The following is an 11,587-nucleotide window of genomic DNA, read 5'->3' as shown; positions in this document are numbered from 1 at the left end:
TTATCTATAAAATCTTAACATATAGCTTGTGATTTGAGAAAATTCTGAAAGAATTAACCTCTGAAAGGTCAACTCAACCAACTAAAAGTGGATTTAAAAAAAATTTGTAGTTGTAGATGGACAGAATCCCTTTATTTTATTTGTTTATTTTTATGTGGTGCTGAGGATGGAACCCAGTGCCTCATGCATGCTAGGCAAACGCTCTGCCACTGAGCTACAGCTCCAGCCCCATAAAAGTGGATTTTTAAAGAGAGAGAAACTTAAGTCATTCTCTGGGAATTTCTCTTATTAGGATGTTTACCACAGTAGTTTGAGGCACTTGTCTTTGCTGTACTAAAGTAAGTGTTATGTAAGCAGTTTTCAATATTTTACTTAATAGATCTATAGATAGAATCCGAGAAAATGACTCGATCACAAAATACTGTAGATTTTTTTCCACTTTAGTGAAGTCAGTTTTCTTTCCACAGAGCATTCTACTGATGGATGTGCTAAAATGAACACATTCCTTGAGAAGAATATCTTATCAGGAAACAAAATTTGTTATCCCAATATTTAGCAGTAGGGTAAAATGATGGTTAAGACGAGGAGTCAAATCACTCTTTAAGCCTCACTTTCTTCATTTGCAAAATGGGGTTCTGATTTCAGTTGTGTAGAAAATCACCCTGAACTTAGTGGTATAAAACCTGGGTTAAGACTTTAGAAAGGACTTGGCTGGGAAATTCTCCTTAGAAAGTGTCTCTGGCAGTTGCAGTCGCCTGACAGTTTGACTGGCCTGGTTGTCCAAGACAGCTCACTCACATGACTGGCAGCTGAGGCTGGCTGTTGGCTGGAAGCTTAGCTGGCACTGTTGATTAGAGACACCCATACATCATCCTCCAGCTTGATCACCTTTAGTAGTAGGACTTCTTAAGTGATGTCTGGTTTTCCTGAAACAAATTTCCCGGGAGAGGGTGGTAGAAGTTGTAGGCCTTTCTGTGACCTTGCTTTGGAAGTTATATGACATCATTCTACTATACTCAATTGATCAAATCCTATAGGTTTGAAGGAAGACACACCCAGGACCCACCCTGTTGATTTGGAGGAATAGCAAGTTCACATTGTAGAAGAGTGTCTAGGATAGGAGATACTGTGTGGCTGTATTTAGAAAATACTATCTGCCACATATAGATTTTATTATTGCTGATTGCATGAGTTGTAATGAGAAAATTGAACAAGTGCATGGTGAAGTGCTAAATATAGTGTGGTACATCAGAAAAAAGCAACAGATGTTAACACACTTATTATTTCAACACTAACCTTTGGAGAATTTTTCAGTTTGGGAGAAACACCATTTTGACATTCTGAATTGTTTTCTGGTTCTCAGAAATATCTGATTAAGTTTAGACAGGTCACAGCCAAAAGTACAAGTGAAATTGGATGGAAGTGTATTGTAGTTACCTTTGAATTGTCTTCTTGAGTTCTGAAGTACAGAGCAGCCTTTGTCTGAAAGTCAAATGTCCCATGTCAGGGAAGTATTCTCTGAAGCTCTTTTGCTTGCTTTGAGATAATGAAAATGCTTTGTATTGGAACTTAGTGTTAGCACCTATTGCTTTTTCCTTTGTTTTCTCACCTGTAAGTATGTTGTAACGATGCAATCAATGTAAACTTTCTTATCGTGGTTTTCAGGAGTATTCTTTAGGATTAGAAGAGTCACAGATTTTCAGACATTAGAACTTTAGCAGTGGTAACTTTGCCTTTCCAAAGTAATTTGAAATGAGCATACCAGACAATGAATCTTCTTCATACTAACTCAGCTTGTGCTTTGTTGTCAAGCTGTGTTGATTTAAACTGTCTTTTCCTTGGCTTTAGAAATCAATGTCACAGCTGTGGGAGGTAGCTGGCAAATGATGTTCTCTTTATCTGCCTTTAGCTGTGAAATTGTGTTCTTCTTATCATTGTAAGTTGAAGGACATCTTCTTACCTGACCACCTTGATTTGAGGGTGATATCAAATAGATTTTGACTCAAATAAATATTCAGTTGGGGCAGGAATGACAAATAGAATTTTTTTGTGGCCTTGTTTCAGTCAGGATAAATGTAAAATGAATTAAGTAAGGAAAAATATTAAAGTAACAATTCTGTTCTCTTTTTACTATAAAATAATTTATGAGCCTCATAGGAAATTTTAGAAAATCCAGGCAAGCAAAAAGAGAAAAATAAAAATCACCTGTATTCTTATCACCTAGATGCAATAATTTTTAACATTTTGGAATATGTATCCTGGTCATACACAAATACATACACACCACACATTTTTAAAGAAAAGGATAATGTTATTTAGCATATTTTTATCTTGCCCATAGGTTAATTTAGAAGTGGAAAAATCAGCCAACATTATTTATCATACTATTGGCTAAATACTACTGTAGTTTGATTAGATCCAAGGAAGAAAATGTAATTCATGTCATCTACAACAATTTTCCTTTGCAGCTTGAAGAAAAATCTTCCAAATGTCAAGATCTAGTCAAAGATAAATTCAGGTTTTGTGGGTCTACTCTTGTACAATTTAGGAGACCCTTTCAAGAGAAAAAGATAAAAATTATAAATACAGCACTGTAGAGTCCAACCTTTTGCCTTCAAAAGGGCCTGAAGTGAGTGAGGGGCCTTGAAGCCTTAGCTTCATTAGCTTCATGGTAAATCTGCTTTTGGGTCTAATGGAACTTCCTTTTAAGCTTCTTTCACCTGCGATAGGGTACATTCAGTGGCTTTCATGTTTCTTGTGTCCTGTGTGTTCTCCTGGTTCATTTTGCTGGAAATCCTTCTCCAGCATTTTATTTCACATGGTATACTATACTCAGAGTGTTTGTATGTTGCATAAGCATTTCTTTTGCCCAAACTTGATTAAATGTTTGGATTAATTTAGAAATCTAAATTAACTTTTTTCCCAATTGGAAGGATAAAGAAGAAACTAATAAAAAATGAATAAAAACTAATAAAAATTATCTTTGAAGGCAAATGAGTGGGCCATGGGGAGAGTGGGAAGGGTAGGAATGAAGGCTCTTCATACTTTTTTATGTAGTTTCATCCTCTTACCAAATTAAAGTGTTGCTTTGAAAAATAAACAAACAGAAACACATTAATCTTTCCTTGCCCTCAACATTTTAAAGCTGTTGTCCCTTTATCTTTGAGTACTGAATGTTGTTGAGAAGTTTGTTGCCGATCGTTTCCTTTTTTTGATAATTTGTTTTGTCACTTCTCTGGAAGCTTTCAGGTTTTTCTCTTTACCCTTGGAGTTCTGAAATTTCATTAAATTGAATCTGCTCCTTTCAAAATTAATTTTGTTTGGCTCTACACAGACCAATTTATAATGAAGACAAAGTTCAGGGGAATTTCCTTTCTTTTCCCCACATTTTTTTAATTGATGAATTATAGTTGTACATAATGATGGCATTTGTTGTTACATATTGTGCCTCCATAAAATATGACAATATAATTTATCTAAAATCTCTCCAGCACTTCCCCTCACCCTCTCACCCTATGGTTTCTTTCCTCTACTGATTTCTCTTTGATTTTGATGAGACTCCCCCCTTCTTTTCCTTTTTCCTCTCTAGCTTCCACATATGAGAGAAAATACAGAACCTTTGACATTCTGAGTTTGACTTATTTTGCTTAACATAATGATCTCTCATTCCATTCAGGGGAATTTTTTTCAGCTACTTCTTTGAGTATTTCTTCCTTTTCATTGTCTCAATTCTTCATTTTCGACTTTTAAGACAGATGTTTGACTTCTGGATTCTTCCTCCACATGTTTTAAATATATTTTTGTACTTCTGAATTCTTTACTTTTTAGTCTCTGTTATAGGACATTAAACTTAATTGATTTCCAAAAGTCTTCATGTTCATTTTATTGTTCAGTCCAGTGAAATTTGTTGAAAATTACATTTTAAATATCCAAAAGCTTTTTTGTTCTTTGATTGTTCCTTTTTGCTCAGAGACTGTATACTTCAATGGATACCATATCCACTCAAATTGTTGTAAAATTATTGCATACATTTAAAAAGTTATTTTTAGGTTCCTGTGTCATCTTGAATTTCTTCAATGTTAGTTGCCTTTTTATTCATCTTTGTACTCTCTCTTCATGTTATTGACTTTTAATCAAATACTAGTGGTATTTAGGCATCTGGTTATAGACACAAATACAAGCTTTATTAAAGTATCTGGTGTGAGTTTTTCTCCCCAGTTAGGTAGGACCATTTCCATAAAAGGCATTTCTCTTGAATGAGAGAGCTCACCTTTGGTTCTATATAAGTGGGCTGGTTTGTCAACAGGTAAACTTTTCTTTAGGGCTAGAGGGTGTGAATCAGGCAGGTCAGTGGCCTTAGCATTTCAGTTGCCCAAGTAAAGAATTCTCTTGCAGTGACAGACTTCAGCATATTTCACCCTCTAGTGGAGTAGCTTCTCTGCATCTTAACATTTTTCTCTGTGTTTTGAAACTCAGTAGTTTGCTCTCAGATCTCAGTTTACTCCCTACAAATTTAGGTAGATCACTGATTATTGATTGATTGGTACTGGGGATTGAAACTAGGGCACTTTGCCACTGAGCTACATAGCCCTTTTTATTTTATTTTTTTAAAATTTGAGACAGGGTCTCAGTTGCTTAGGGGCTTGCTAAATTGCTGAGACTGACTTTGAAATTGTGATCCTCTTGCCTCAGCCTCCCAAGTTGCTGGGATTATAGGCATGTATCACCATGCCCAGCTATGATCACTGATTATTCAGAGAACAGGTCTCCAGCTTTAGTGGAAGAGTAACAACTTCAACTATTATCCACTCTGTTCCTTGGGGAGGTACAGGGAGCACCCCAACTGCTCCAACTATTCCAATGCCCTGTACTTACATGTCTATCTGGGCTTTGGGCAGGTAGTTTCTTCTACAACTTGGGCAGCAGATTGCATTTATAGTATACCCAGTGAGATTAAATATCTTTAGTTTGTTTATTGACCACTTGTATTTCTTTTTTTCTGTAAGTTATTTATGCTTAGCCAGTGCCTATTTTCACTGTAGGATTTACCTTGTTGAAAAATATTTTGCTTTAATTCACAAGAACTCTTTATATGAAGCAAGGAATCAGAAATGAGATGTAACTAGAGATTCAAGGAAAATTAATTATGAGTTTGCCTGATATGCTGTGGTAAAAAGAAAATCCCTTTTTAAAAAGGAAAGTTTTTCTTGAAAAATATGAGAGTTGTAGATACCAAGATATTGCCTGCTGAATAGACCAATGGAGTCTATTCAGCAGGCAACATCTTGATATCTACAATAGTAGAGTCTGGAAAGGAGATTAAAGATTAAAGATTTAACACTGGGAAGGGAGCATAACCAGATAGATTCACAGCTATATTATGTTTAATCTTTTAAGACCAGGTAATTTCAACATTATTTGAACTATTATAGGTCATAGTAAAAGACAGAAACCTGTGATTCATTTTGTAAAGCTAAAATAACTTTAACCTAAAATTGAAAAATAAAAGAAAGGCACATATACCAGACTTGCTTTAGAATGTGAGGGAAAATTCTAAATTGCTATTAAATAAAAATCTAGTGTTTATCAAAAGGATAATAAATACTGATCTATGATCTAAAAGATTTGAAGAATATAATTGGTTCAATATCAGGAAACCTAGCACCATAATCTATGAAAGTAACAAATTAAATTTAAAGTAATGTGATGATGTCAATTAGATGCTGGAAAGTCATTTGACAAAATTTGGCCACCATAGAAAAAGAGCAGTCTTAAATAATGAAACCAATTACCAAACACATGAATAAAACTAATTTGAAAATGGTTTGAATTAGAATTAGGAACTAGATAAGGGTGCTTGATATCAACATTGTTATTTGACATTATCTTATAGACTTTCTAGCAAATATAATAGCACAAAATTAAATAGTAAGTTGAGTCATTGGAAAAGAAGAGATAAACACATTTCTTCAAGCTGGTAATATAATTGTATAAAACTCAAGAGATTTAGTAATGTCACTAGAATTAATAAGGAATTAAGCAAATGGTGTGAATAATGTATTCACAATAAGAACTATAACAATAAGAACTCCAAAATGCTGACATATACATTTAACAAAAAAGGTAAGATATTTATGAAGAAAATAATTTTACATAAAATTTGAACAAAAGGAAAGACATTCCATGTTCTTGGGAAATCTTACATTAAAAAAAAATACCTGATTATTTCAAAAGCAAATCCAATGTAACTACATTAGAATACTGTGTGTGTGTGTGTGTGTGTGTGTAAAACAAAGTTTAAATAAAATATAAGTGCTTCAGAATAGCAAAGGAATATTTTATTTGGGAAAATTAAAAAACAGCAATGATGAGCTTGCCCTCCTATATAGGAATAGCTACATAGCAAATCAGAATGTGTATTGACATAAAGATATCAAGTGGACTAGTAGAATAAAATGGAGGATCCAAAACATATTCCATTATGTATTAGACTTATGTTAGTTTATTAGGCTGGAAAGTTCAGTATTTAGGCACCAGCAGATTCAGTGTCTGGGGAGGGCTTGATCTCTTGCTTCCAAGATGGTGCATTGAAGGTGTTTGCTCATGCACATGGTAGAAGAGAAAGAAGGGCAAAATGGGGCTAGCCCTTTCATAATATTGTTCATTAATTCCATCCATAAGACTCTGTCTTCATGATAGTATCACCTCCTAAGGCCTCTACTTCTCAATATTGTTTTAAGTTTCAACATGAATTTTTGGGACATAAACATTCAAGCCATAACTCTAGGTTACAAGACAACTATACTTGGAACTATTTTTTTGCAAAATCTTTCAGGGATGAGGAAGTATGAGCTTGCCCTCACATATATGAATAGCTACATAGCAAATGTTCAGTAGTAGAGCACTTGCCTCATGAAAGTCCTTGGGTTTGAGTCCCAGTATTCCAAAAAAAAAAAAATTAACAATTTATTTTTTAAAATTTGACAATTTTAGTTGGCTGATTGGGATAAATACTCAATATTCTATGACACAAGACAGAAAATATAGATTTAACTGAATTTAAAATAATTGATATATAAATATTCTTGCTGATTATTTTCTTATCTACCTAATAATATAAAGTGATTAATTTAGGGCTTTGTTTTTTTAAAAGCATCAATGTCAAGGTTCTTTCCTTCAAAGTACTTTGAAGTCAAAGAACTTTGAAACTTAACTAAAGCTTACAGCTCTTGTCTTCAGTTTTAATTCTAACCAAGATCAAATTAATGAATATGGGGCTTAGGTTTTTCTGATTTTATAGTCAGAATTATTTTTAATATTTCAACATTGAATATAATCATTAATTAGACTTATGGATATTTGGAATTCTCATTATCCTTGGCTTATTAAAAATTTAAAAACTGAATTAGGTGGTGGATTTTGGATATTCATTGTATTATTAAGATTTTCTGTACATCTGAACATTATACAATGAAAAGTTTGAAAAATTAAATCTATTAAATTATGATAAACATTTTAGAATATTGCAGAAATAATAAAAGAAGGAAGGGGTCAGTCATAGGAAGGAACACAGTAGCTCCTTGAGTTGCAAACAGGCAGCCATTATCCTCTGCTATTTGTCCTTGTGGACAGAAGGAATGTTTGGTGGTGTGATGGGAAATATTTAGCTTAGATATAATAAGGAATGTTCCTCTGAAGGAGACCATGCAGCTTCTTGCCCTGTCCTTAAGAACTTCATAGATACTCTCTGTCTAGGATGGTGGCAATCACCTGAGGCAGGTGCTGCCCTTTGGTTGGAGAGAGGCAGATATCAAACTGGTTCCTCCAACAGACCTGGGGGCTGCCACTATTCATATGTATGTATAGAGTTAACAGGATAGTACTAGGTAGGGAGGTAGATTAGTTTCTGCCTGCAATAGACCCACTGGTCTCCACAGGCTTCCCTATGTGGATTAATTAGCCTCTGCCTGGCATCTCAGGCGGAACAGTTCAATAGAACTGAGCACAGGGCAAGGAGAGACCCTGCAGATCATGAAGCCCAACTGTTTGTACTTCTGGTGATGAAGAGCTCATACCACTTCCAGAAGCATGGGATTTTCCAAGGGAAACAATCTTGATACCATTAGTTGGGCAAATTTCTGCAACAGTAGAAAGTAATTTATGCAAAAGATTAGTTGGTGCTGATTATATCCAGAGGCATATGGAGACTATTTAGTCTAGTGGATAGTTTCCAGAGTGCCACAAATGTAACACCTCAGGGAACAGGCTCTGCATTTTTCATCTTGATTTTAATCCTGATATGCCCATTGACTAGCTATGTAACTTTGGAACCAAGTGCTTTAGTGTCACTGTGCCCCAGTTTTCTCCTCAGTGGACTGGCTATTATAATAACACTTCTCAAAGGGTTTTCTTGGAGGATGCACTAAAATAACATGTAAAGAGCTTGGAATGATACATAGTTGACTATTATTATTGTTGACTATTATTATTTAGCTTAGTCACATTGTATCTTCTTTTTCAAGCCCATGCTCCTTGTTTTCTAGTTATCTTCAACAAATTCTAAATCATCCAGGGATGAGAAATATCTATTTATTCTTGGAATTTCCTAAGTCACCCAGCTAGAGGGGCTTTCAAGGCTCCCCAGGAACTTCCTGCTTCTCCAGATCTCTGACCCTGCTTTTGGATTCTTTTGGTGAGAGGCCAGTGAATCATACTAGGGAAATGACTTTGGAGTCTCTCCTGTGTTCTGTTGAGCTCAAGGTGTAACTGTGGAGATTCACTGAACTCAACCCTAGGCAGTACCAGAGACCTTGCTGGGTTATTGGAGTAACTTCCCTAACAATTCCTTGTTATAAGGTATTTTTTGGAGACTTTGTGACACTGCGTATCTAGTACAGACCTGATATATTTGGATTGATTCCAAGTTTCTATGAAACTTTGAAATGTGAAGTCCCAAGTAGTGACCCACTAAGGAAAACTTTCCCCTCTGTGGAGTGAAGCTATAGAGCTTCTCTTGAGATTCTTCACAACACTGTGCTAACAAGGCCCCAGACACTTCTAATCCCTTGTCTGTTGATTGCTCTAACTTTAAGATTGGAAGTTCCAAATCCCTTGGCTATTGATTTCTCTAAGTTTAGGACTGGAAATTTGTCCCTTTCCCCAAGTTGCAGAGCATACTAACTTTGGATAAATTTTAATGAGGCTGTTGAAAAAGTAAAGAAAAAATGGTAGGCAAGGCCCTTCCAAGGGCAGGAGCAGTGGGGCTAAGGCCATAGGCAGAGCCACATGCACTGTTTGGCTATCATGGCCAGAAGTGGACCACACTCCATAGTACTATCTGATATCTACATATTTATATTTGTTCGTCTTTCTTACTAGAAGGAAAACTCCATAAAGGCAGAGACTTTGACTTGTGCATCTCTCTAAAAATCTGGTACAATTTCCTCTCCCACAGCAATTGTATGAAAATGTCCATCTTTTTCACCATTGCCATTGTAGATATTATCAACAGCCTTTAAATTTTTTGTCATTCTCCATGTAAAACTAGCATCTCATTATTGTCTTTTATTTCTTCTATTACTAGTGAGGTTGAGCATCTTTTCATATGTTTATTGGTCATTCATGTGTCTCCTGTGAATTACTTAATTCATATACTCTTTACATAGATAAAACATTTATTTTTCTGCTGGATTCCTTTTCCTTCTTTCTTTTTTCTTTCTTGAGACCAGGTCTCACCAAGTTGTGCTGCTTCAACCTCCCAAGTAGTTGGGATTATATGTGCATGCAATCATGCCCAGCTTTGCTTTTCCTTTTCTGATTGCTTGATATAAACTATTTTCATTGCTTATAAAAATACCCTTCAATTCTGCAATCTTCTGAGAAGGAAATTGTTGGTCAAATGGGCAAAAATGTATGTACAGGTGTCAATCACACCTTGTTTAAAACATAAAAATATTTAGAAGCAACTTTAAAATCCAACAACAGAGAAGTGGATGAATTATGGCAGTTTCTCACAATGGAAGACAGTGCAACAAATAAGAATAATGATGCATTTCTGTAGATTGTATGTGTTTTGATGCAAAAAGAGATTTAGCTGGGTGCAATGATGCATACCTGTAAACTCAGCTACTCAGGAGCCTGAGGCAGGATGATCTCCAAGTTTGAGGAAAGTTTCCATGCTCATGAGCCAGTAGTGAGAACAGAGCATCCTGAATGACCTTCTTGACTCCTCTTGCACCTGCTCCTAAGAGGTGTTTTTGCATTGGATTGGGTTTGGGGAAATCATATCAACATTATTGTACAGCCTTCCAGAGAAAAGTGACTCTTGGGCAAGCAGGATGAACTTTTAGGATCATCGGCCCTACTTGTACACAAGGGCTTTCTGGGTCAAGAGTCAGAGATACAGAATCCCTTAGATAAGTGACTGCAGAGCTGGGGCATCAGAATCCCCTAGGAATGCCTTTTAATGCAGATTTGATGGTCAGATTTCTTTCAGGTTTATTAAAGGAGGAATAGAGATCAGAAATCTATATTTTAAAAAATGGTTCCAGGTTGTTAAATGAGCAGGTTTGGTAACCACTGTACCATCTCACTCAGCGCCTTCTTGAGGAGGGTGATAGCATCACTTGGTGTTGACACCTTGGTGTTGTCCCTTTAATCACCCAAACATTTTTTACATCTTTCTCCACTAGTCAAGTCCAATCTGCCAGCATATCTGGCCTTTACCACTGTGGAGTCTCTGAGTTTTCCTGCAGGGAGGGACTCATTTTTCTCCAGGCTGTCCCCCACAGAGCAGTCAGAGTTGCTGTTTCAGAATCAGTCTGATCCTGTCACTCTTTACTCATCCAGACCAGAGCTCAGTTCCTTCCACTGCTTTTTAGGATGAACACATTCTTCCCATGACCAGACAGTCTGTGTGAGCAGGTGCTTCCCAGACTTACCTCAGAGCCATCCTCCCCCAGGGGCTCCTCCCTGCTTCACTTTCAACCTCAGCTGCCAGAGGCCTGCACCAGGCTTCCCCAATCTTTTATGGGCAGCACTTTTCTTCTCCAAGTTCTCATTGATTTACATAGTTATTAAATTAAGTATGTCTCTCCAAGTAGGCTGGAATTTCCTACAAAAGCAGGGACCATGTTTATTCATTATTATAGCACTAGAGCTTGGCTTATAGTAAGTTCTAAATACCTGCCCTCTTCCTCTATACAGCAATTTTCAGAGAAGACACAGGGTCCTGGGATGGATCAGAGATTTGTAACTCTTCCAGGTGTTCTATTGGTTCATTCAGTTGTTTGTCATGGCATATACAGTATCATATGCCACTCAGAGGTGTAATTCTGGGCTTACCTGGAGTCAGCCATACCGTGTGTCATGATTTGATCATTTTCCAACACTTGACATATCTCATTTCCTGTGACTTGTACAAAACATTTATTCATGAACTACGTCCCAGATATACCTCTGTCCTTTTGTAGTTTATGTTGAAGGAAAAAGAGACGTTAAATAAGTGATCATAAGTTGAAGAGTTTTACAAACAGAAGTGTAGCACAGAGAGACATAAACAGGTATTCAAATTTAATTTGGGAGCTCA

The sequence above is a fragment of the Marmota monax genome, unplaced genomic scaffold (assembly GCF_021218885.2).
Source record: "Marmota monax isolate L192 unplaced genomic scaffold, Marmota_monax_Labrador192_F-V1.1 WCK01_AAM20220418_F8-fsc00079, whole genome shotgun sequence".
In the NCBI taxonomy this organism is placed as follows: domain Eukaryota; kingdom Metazoa; phylum Chordata; class Mammalia; order Rodentia; family Sciuridae; genus Marmota; species Marmota monax.
The sequence above is the reverse complement of the archived record's forward strand: the minus strand, read 5'-3'. Positions refer to the sequence as shown.